Source organism: Triturus cristatus, chromosome 3_1, assembly GCF_964204655.1.
Source record: "Triturus cristatus chromosome 3_1, aTriCri1.1, whole genome shotgun sequence".
In the NCBI taxonomy this organism is placed as follows: domain Eukaryota; kingdom Metazoa; phylum Chordata; class Amphibia; order Caudata; family Salamandridae; genus Triturus; species Triturus cristatus.
The window spans coordinates 290238266-290248113 of record NC_140583.1 but is presented as its reverse complement, the minus strand read 5'-3'; positions in this window follow the sequence as shown (position 1 = coordinate 290248113).

The following is a 9848-nucleotide window of genomic DNA, read 5'->3' as shown; positions in this document are numbered from 1 at the left end:
TACCCCCGCCTTCACAGACGTTTTGGGCACCACCTGGTTCCGCACACATATTCCTCAGATTGATTTGAAATCCTTATATTTACACATCCAGAGTGCACCAGAAACTATTTACTCATGCACCGATGCCTAATTTATAGTAACATAAGTGCCAGGGTCCTCGTCAAGAGGCCACTGCAGTTTCCACCATCCATTGTCCCTGCCAGCGCTGCAAGTGACAGTATCAACGCAATCACTAACCCGTACACTCCTTTAAGTGTGACAAGTCTGCCTATTTCCGACCCCCATAGCCATAAGAATGTCCTTTTAACTTATATTGAATTAATATACAACTGTTGTTGTGCTCAGCTCTAAATTAGATAGACAGCGACACCAGGTGGCAGAATGTCATAAGTGCCAGCCAGTGTTGACAATTATATGCCGGTGCAGAGCCCCGGAAACCACCGGCTCAAATTAAGCACTGCTCCGCACTGGACTTCTATTACAACACAAGTTACAACCCTTGGAAGAAAAGATTCAGATTCCTGCTGCTTATCGTGATTATCTGGCTACAGACAGTAAAAATGGAGGTAACACATTCCCCTCATGTAACGCCCTGAACGTCTCAGGATCGTTTAACAGACACGATAATGAGAACGCAACCACTTGTGAAGGTTTAGTTATTTTAATGAAGGCAAAAATAATACAAGGAATAAACAAAGGTTATAGTCACTGGAATCCTCCAGGCTAAGTACGTTACCAGCCCACAGCACGGATGGTCCTAACCGTCCTCTGCATATACGCCGATCCCGGCGTATGCCAACAGAGGGCAGAAATGAAATGGCCGACAATGCCAATCGGTAGGCTGTGAGGGGCACGAAGAGTGTTGGGGAGAATCGAGGAGTCAGGGAAACACCCAGCCGGGGTCTCTACCTGAAGGGAGCAGCCGCTCAACCTCTCCCTCAGACTGCACCGGGACGCGGAGTCACCTCCTGGTGATGCGTCACCGATACCCCAATCACAAGCAAAGAAGACTGAACCGAGAGCAGCCGCTCGATCGATCCCGTGGACTTCCGAGTCTGTAACGCGGCAAACACCTCCTGGTGTGCGTTACAGCTGGCAGTCCCTGTATCTCTGGTCGGGCTGGGAGTTACGACTCCAACCAGCAAAAGCGCCACTGCGCTTTGACTCAGCCGAGTCAAAAAGCGAAGCTCAATGGTTATCCGGTAGAGCTTCCGGGTCCTTCACAGGTGACGATGGGGCAAGACACGGCCCAGGGAGTAACGACTCGACCTACCTCCGTTCTTGCCTTACTGGAGCACCACTCCGGAACACTGCTCTTCACTAAGCAGGTACGTCGGTGTAAACACAATATCCGACAGCGTTGTACCTCCCGGTTCCTCCCTTTATAGGGCGTGTTTTCCTTGAGTTATGTAACAGCTCTCCTGTTTACATAAGGGCGTGTTTTCCTTGAGTTATGTAACAGCTCTCCTGTTTACATAAGGGCGTGTTTTCCTTGAGTTATGTAACAGCTCTCCTGTTTACATAAGGGCGTGTTTTCCTTGAGTTATGTAACAGCTCTCCTGTTTACATAACCTCTCAACCGCTAAGCATCCTGGGAGATGTAGTCCGTTTTCGCTGGTTACCGTTTTCCTCCCCTCGCATGACAGGAATTCTTGACAGTACATCCTCCCTCTCAGCGGCTCCCCACGGGTCCAGCGCTGGCAGGAAAACGCCGATGGAACAAGGAGACCAAGCGCGGAGCATGAACCCCTTCAGCCGGTTCCCATGACTGCTCCTCCGGGCCATAGCCTTTCCACGCAACCAGGTACCACAGCTTCCCCCTGCGCCATTTGGACGCCCGTATGCCCGACACTTCATACTCCACCTCCGACTCCACGCATACCGGCCTAGGTGTCCCAGACGGCTTGGAGGGTGCTGGTTTGAGCAATGATACATGAAATACAGGGTGTATCCGCAATGACTGGGGCAAGCACACCTTCACGTTCACGGGACCCATACACTTGGTAATTCGATAGGGGCCCATGTACTTGGGATGGAACACACTGTTCTTTCGAAACCTCATGTTTCTTGTGGATATCCAGACGTAGTCTCCAGTGCGGTACAGTGGCCCGGGCCTTCTCTTCCTGTCTGCCGCAGCCTTGTATCTTCTCTTGGCCTCTATTAGGACAGCCCTTGAGCGCATCAACGTGTCTTTTATGTGTGCCACCCTGTCCGCTGTGGCGGGAATCCTGTCCTCTCTGAACGGATGTAGAAATGGCAAGAACCTGGGATGTTGGCCATAGTTGCTATAGAACGGAGATGACTGTGTGGAGCTGTGAGTGGCGTTGTTATAGGCTATCTCTGCAACCCATAGCAAGTCGACCCATTCTTCCCTGCCCTGGTCCACAAAACATTGCAGATACTGTTTGAGCGTTTGGTTCAGGCGCTCGGTTTGGCCGTCCGTTTGAGGGTGGTAGCTGGTGGACAGGGCGGTCTTAACATGCAGCGCAGTGCACCAAGTCTTCCAGAATTGCGCAGTAAACTGCGACCCCCGGTCCGACACGATCACCCCAGGTAATCCATGCAGTCGTACCACATTCTTTAGGAGTAGTGACGCCAATTCCCCGGCCGTAGGGACTCTCTTGCAGGGGATGAAGTGCCCCATTTTCGTCAAATAATCCACCACCACCAGTATTGCCGTCATCCCCTGGTCTACCGGTAGGCCCACCACGAAGTCCAGTGATATGCTATCCCATGGTCTATCCGGGGTCGGAAGTGGATGTAAGAGCCCTTGGGTTCGGCCATGGTCGGCCTTCATGGTAGCACACGTAGGACACTCCTGTCCCCACCTCCTGACATCCACTCTCATGGTTGGCCACCAGAAATGCCGTCCCATGCTAGCCACCGTTTTTTCAAAGCCCAAATGACCTGCGCATGGAGAGTCATGGCACCAGATGAATGCTTGTTTCCTTAGCCTAGGCGTGGGTATCAATAGGCACCTGCCCTTCAGGGGTATCCCGTCCTTCAGCTGCCATTCTCTGTGACTGAGGAGCCACCTCCGCCATGCGAATGACCTGATCCCTCTCTTTATTCCCCTCAGGAAAGTATCCGGTTGGATAACCCCCAATACCATCCTCGGGGAAATGATGGAATGCTCGGTCGCAGGCAATGGTTCCTTAACTGCAGATTGACGGGACAGGGCGTCCGCCTTCCGGTTTTCCGTCCCCGGCCGATATGTGATGCGGAAGTTGAACCCCGCAAAGAAGATCATGCACCGCAGCTGTCTGGGAGAAAGGTGTCTTGTGGCCGTCATGAACTGTAGGTTCCGATGGTCCGTGTACACCGATACCACATGTCTTGCCCCCATCAACCAATGCCTCCATTCGGTGAAGGCGTCCTTGATTGCGAGAAGCTCCTTCTCCGCAATATGGTAGTTGCGTTCGGCGTCGTTGAGTTTGCGGGACATGTACGCAACGGGATGAAGCACCCCTGTGTCGTGGTTGCGTTGGGACAAGATAGCCCCCAGCGCCACATCCGATGCGTCCGCTTCCACCACGTAGGGGAGATCCGGATCGGGGTGAGCCAACACCGGCGCCTTACCAAAGGCGCTTTTCAGGGCCTCAAAGGCTGTGTTCGCTTCAGGGGACCAGACAAACTCCTTGGACTTCCTCAGTAGCTGTGTGATTGGGGCCACCAATCCTGAAAATCCATCTATAAACCGCCTGTAAAAGTTGGCGAAGCCAATGAAACTTTGGACGTCCTTCACGCTTTGGGGCACCGGCCATTCTTTCACCGCCTTGATCTTTCGTTCTGCCATCTCCTGTCCCTCTGGACTCAGCATCACTCCGAGGAATTCCACGGATGTGACGTGGAAGTCACACTTGCTGAGTTTACAAAACAGCATGTTTTCCCTCAGCTTTTGGAGCACAGCTTTGACGTGGTGTACGTGCTCCTCCACACTGGACGAATAGATGAGGATGTCGTCGATATATACGACCACGTAGATATCCAACTCCTCTCTGAATACCTCATTCAAAAAGTACTGAAAGGCTGCCGGGGCGTTGCACAGACCGAACGGCATGACGAGGTACTCAAAAAGGCCGAACCTGGTCTTAAAGGCGGTCTTCCACTCGTCTCCGTCCCTCATGCGCACCAGATGGTATGCCCCTTTCAAATCCAACTTGGTGTAGATACGAGCTTTCTTGACCTGTTCCAGAAGTACACTGATGAGAGGCAAGGGGTACCGATTCTTTACGGTTATCGCATTCAATGCCCTAAAGTCCACACAAGCTCTCAGCTCCCCATTAGCCTTCGGGATGAAGAAGAGTGGCGAGGCGGCCGGAGACTTGGACGGGCGGATGAATCCTAGCTTGAGGAGTTTATCCAGGTACCCCCGGAGATGCACGTTTTCAGGCTCCGTCAGGGCATACAGCCTGCCGCTGGGAACGCTGGCCCCTGGCACCAGGTCGATCTGGCAGTCAAACTGTCTATGTGGTGGTAGCACTTCCGCCTTCACCTCATCAAATACATCCTCAAAACTGTGATAAGCCTGGGGGAGAGCCACATCTTTTTCTGCTGCTGTAGCCACCGTCTGACTCCCGCTCTCATCTGCGTCAAGGGATTCCGTTCTTATTCCACAATGCAGGATGCAATACGGTGACGTCAGTTCGATGCGATGTGTTGGCCAATCCACAGAGGGGTTGTGTTTCTGTAGCCACGGCAATCCCAATATGACGCCATATTGGGGCACTCGGATGATGTTAAAATCGATTTGTTCCAAATGGTTCCTCCCACATCTCATCGGAAGGACCCCCGTGTGCTGCCCGATGGGCCCCGTCACCAATCGCCTTCCGTCTACAGCCTAGACGTCTTCGGGTACAGCTTTGGGAAGAAGCACTAGCCCTAGCCTGCATGCCTCGTTGTGGTCCATAAACATGCCAGTGGCCCCTGAATCCACCATGGCCACAACGGGTATCCACTGGTCATGCACTCCCACGTGCACCGTGAGAAACAGGTGTCGTTGTCCCTTAGTGACCGAGTTGGAAAGTGAAGGGATGGATGAGTGACTCCGAGATGCCCCTTCTTTGGTCTGGGAGTCCTCTAGTTTTCCGCCGGTACGTCCACCACGGCTGTTACCGACCGGTTGGCCCGATAACGTGACGTCTTCGGTTTGGCAGGGCATTCACGTACGTAGTGGCCTTTTTTGCCACAATATAGGCACAATCCTTGTTTACGGCGTGACTCTTTCTCCGTGGCAGTGAGGCTCGCTCGTATTGCGCCGATGTCCATGGGTTCTCCCTTGGATGCGGTGGCAGTTTCAGGACTTCCCACTGTCACATAGGATGGAAGGGATTTTCCTTTTCTCCCATGATCCCCCTTTCTTTCACTTAGCCTATGTTCCAGCCGTAATACCAGGTTGATAAGGCCCTCACATGTCTTGGGTTGTGGGTCAATATGAGCCACGGCGTCCTTGAGCTCATCGCACAGCCCGTGATGGAAGAGCGCCGTCTGTTTAGCAACAGGCCACTTGGTTTCCGCAACCAGCCTTCGGAACGCGTTGAGATACTGCACCAGGTCGTTGGATCCCTGTCTCAACTCAAGCATTTCACGGTCCGCCGTGTACGAGTCAGCCCTTCTGTCGAAGACCTTCAGGAATTCCTCGCGAAAAGCACCCCAATCACATAAGATGGGGTCGTCCCTGCTCACCAGAGGTACGGCCCATTGTGCCGCGTTTCCAGCCAAATAGGATATAAGGAAAGCCACACGAGCCTGACTCGTGGGGAACGCCCTTGGTTTGCACGATAAATGTAGCGCCACTTGTGTGAGGAATACCTGCACTGTGTTAGGATCCCCACTGTACCTCTCTGGTGTTGCCAAGGGGACGGCTACCGGCATTTCCACTACTACCGCAGGGGTCTGGTTCGTGAGGGAGGTGCTGGGCGTGAGCGGGTCCAATTGGATAGCATCCAGTCTGGCTTTTACATCGGCTGTTTCTTGCCTGGAGGCAGCCAATTCAATTTGCACGGTCGCTAAAGCAGCCAGCACATCATCAAGTGTTGCCATGTCTGTTATCGACCGGGAGACAGTTAGTGTTATTAAGGTCGGATATTTTGTAACGCCCTGAACGTCTCAGGATCGTTTAACAGACACGATAATGAGAACGCAACCACTTGTGAAGGTTTAGTTATTTTAATGAAGGCAAAAATAATACAAGGAATAAACAAAGGTTATAGTCACTGGAATCCTCCAGGCTAAGTACGTTACCAGCCCACAGCACGGATGGTCCTAACCGTCCTCTGCATATACGCCGATCCCGGCGTATGCCAACAGAGGGCAGAAATGAAATGGCCGACAATGCCAATCGGTAGGCTGTGAGGGGCACGAAGAGTGTTGGGGAGAATCGAGGAGTCAGGGAAACACCCAGCCGGGGTCTCTACCTGAAGGGAGCAGCCGCTCAACCTCTTCCTCAGACTGCACCGGGACGCGGAGTCACCTCCTGGTGATGCGTCACCGATACCCCAATCACAAGCAAAGAAGACTGAACCGAGAGCAGCCGCTCGATCGATCCCGTGGACTTCCGAGTCTGTAACGCGGCAAACACCTCCTGGTGTGCGTTACAGCTGGCAGTCCCTGTATCTCTGGTCGGGCTGGGAGTTACGACTCCAACCAGCAAAAGCGCCACTGCGCTTTGACTCAGCCGAGTCAAAAAGCGAAGCTCAATGGTTATCCGGTAGAGCTTCCGGGTCCTTCACAGGTGACGATGGGGCAAGACACGGCCCAGGGAGTAACGACTCGACCTACCTCCGTTCTTGCCTTACTGGAGCACCACTCCGGAACACTGCTCTTCACTAAGCAGGTACGTCGGTGTAAACACAATATCCGACAGCGTTGTACCTCCCGGTTCCTCCCTTTATAGGGCGTGTTTTCCTTGAGTTATGTAACAGCTCTCCTGTTTACATAAGGGCGTGTTTTCCTTGAGTTATGTAACAGCTCTCCTGTTTACATAAGGGCGTGTTTTCCTTGAGTTATGTAACAGCTCTCCTGTTTACATAAGGGCGTGTTTTCCTTGAGTTATGTAACAGCTCTCCTGTTTACATAACCTCTCAACCGCTAAGCATCCTGGGAGATGTAGTCCGTTTTCGCTGGTTACCGTTTTCCTCCCCTCGCATGACAGGAATTCTTGACACCTCACATTGACTGTATAACTGTACTGTTGAACTGATCCCTGATGCCAAGGGAACTCATAGGAGAATGTATCCTCTAAGTCCTAAATAGGATCAGGTGCTTAAAAATATATCTGCCACATAACTTGAAGAAAGGGTTCATTAGGCACTCCATATCTTTGGCAGGCACACCCATTTTTTTCATTCTGAAACCAAAAGGGGATTGTGTTCCATGCATGAATTACAAGGAGTTGATCCAGCTTACCATCAGATATCGGTATCCCTCATCTCGTTGTTACAGGATGGACTAAAGGACACTCAAATATACAAAAAGCTGGCTCTACAGAGGTCATTTAATGTAGTGCGCATATGTGCAGGTGACGAATGGAAGACAGCATTCAGCACCAGTTTTGGCTACTAACAGTATCTAATACTCCCATTTGGCCACTGCAATGCCCTCTGCAATGTCCTAGCTACATTCCAGCATGTCATCAATACCATCTTTAAAGGTCTACTAGACTCTTTAGTTGTGATTTTTTTAGACAATATTCTAATCTTCTCAGGAACCAATGAGGAACATAATGACCATGTTAAAGATGTTAGAGAAGTACTGCAAACATTGAACAACAGAAACAAGTGTATATGATGGCCCTTTTATCATTTTAGACTTCTACCTCATTGAAAAGCAAGCACAGATGGATTCTAACAAGATATAGTCTGTTGAGGAAGTGCCAGCTCCTCTCTTTGTTAAAGAAAATATAGGCTTCTCAGTTTTGCTAAGTTATATTGACAGTTAATTCAGGATTTCTCGTGTAAGTTCCTCCACTCAATTAATTAACCAAGAAAGGAGCTCTGTTTGCCTGGAGCCCAGAACAGGGACACATATTCTCTGAGTTAAAGAAACCATTCACGACTACTACAATTTTAAGATCATGTCCGATATCCGATATCGTATCCGATCCCAGGATACTTGTTTCTGGTCCAGGGAAGATCTGGCCTGGCAGTTCGAGCTGGACTGTTCCCATGGGGCGTAGGGTCAAGACTGATTTGCATATGGCTGGGTCTAAACTGGAATAGTGTGGAATGCATAAAAATGGTGAATTTAACCCAGATTACCCAGATATGTGACTGGGGGTGAATGTTTGATAATTCAGCATTCCGTCAATCATCTGTTCTTTTTGCATTTGTCCCCTAAGTGGGAAGGGTATGCCCAGATGTGGGCCCTGTGCTCTCTATGCCACCAGATTTAAACTAGCCTGGCTGATGAGGGGTGTTACCCCGTGTTGGACTTGGCCCTTTGTGGCTAAAGTTCCTTAAACTTTTTGCCTTCCTCCTAAACCTTTTTCTGGCATTATGTTGCCGACTTAGATGCTTTGGGCACTTTGCCACTGCTGATCAGTGTCAAAGTGCAAGTGCTCCCTGTATAAAATGTTATGGTGATTGGTTGTCCATAATTGGTATGTTTGCCTTACTAGTAAAGTCCCTAGTAAAGTTTACTATGTGTGCCAGGGCTGGTAATGCAAATGCTACTAATGGGCCTGCAGCACTAATTGTGCCACCCACACAAGTAGCCCTAAAGAGAGAACTCAGGCCTGCCACTGCAGTGCCTGCGTGCAGCTTGCTAACTGCCATGTTGTCCTGACAATTGCACCCATTTGCCAGGCCTTACCCTTCCCTTTCCATGCACATCAGGCACCCCTATGGTAGGTCCAAGGTACCCCCCTGGGCAGGGTGCGGTGTCTGTGAAAGTTAGGACATGTACTGAGGTGTTTACCATGTCCTAACAGTGAGATACTCTCCATTTCGTTTCTCAATGTTGCAAGGCCATCTTGCCCATAGGACAGAATGGGGAAGGCTGTGTAATATGTTTCTCATAGGCTTAAGATGGAGAGGTGACGTTTAGTGTGCATGAACTCACAATTTTATAACGCATATTTTTGTGAAGGTGGTTTTTGCATTGTGTGTTTAGAAACCGCTCTTTTAGAAGTGGCTGGTTTCTTTGTTCTAACCATTCTGTGTGTCTCTGCCTGGTTGTGAATTGACTGTCCGGATTTGAATGTGATAAGGATCTGGGAAATTTCTTGACCCAGGGCAGGAGGTGAGACAGCAACAGGCTGACCTGCATCTGGAGTGTAGGGGGGAGGAGTAGCCCCTGGAGGTGAAGAGGCCTGGGCCGCTGCCATAAAAGAATGGCTCCACCTCCTGCTGAGTAATTGAGGAAACAGACCCCCACTATCAAAGGAAGAAGTTGTCACTGGCAGGGAGACACCCAGAACTGGTTTGGACAGAGGCCAGTGCCCCCCTGAACACAAAGACTTCAAAGACATTTAGGGGTATATCTATGAGAGCTGAAACCCCTGAATGTTGGACTGATCAAGACTAAAAAGGATTGAAACAACTTTGTGGTCAAGAGGAACCTCGGCCAAGGAAGAACAGCTGAATAGACTGAAGAGAAGGACTGACCCTTGCTGTGTGTTCTGGGGCTGGCCTGCAGTTTGCTGATTTAACCAAGGAGAGTCTAAGGGACCTTGCTGTGTGCTGTGTCCCCCTGCTTGAAAGGACTTTGCTGTGTGCTGTGTCCTGAAGTAACTTGTCCCCAAGGGCCAGAGGAGAGCTGGCTCCCTGTTGTGGAAACTCAGGAACACAAAAGTTTCCAAGTGTGTCTCAGCGGCGCTGCGTGCGTGCGTGTGCTTTTTGCAGCCTGAG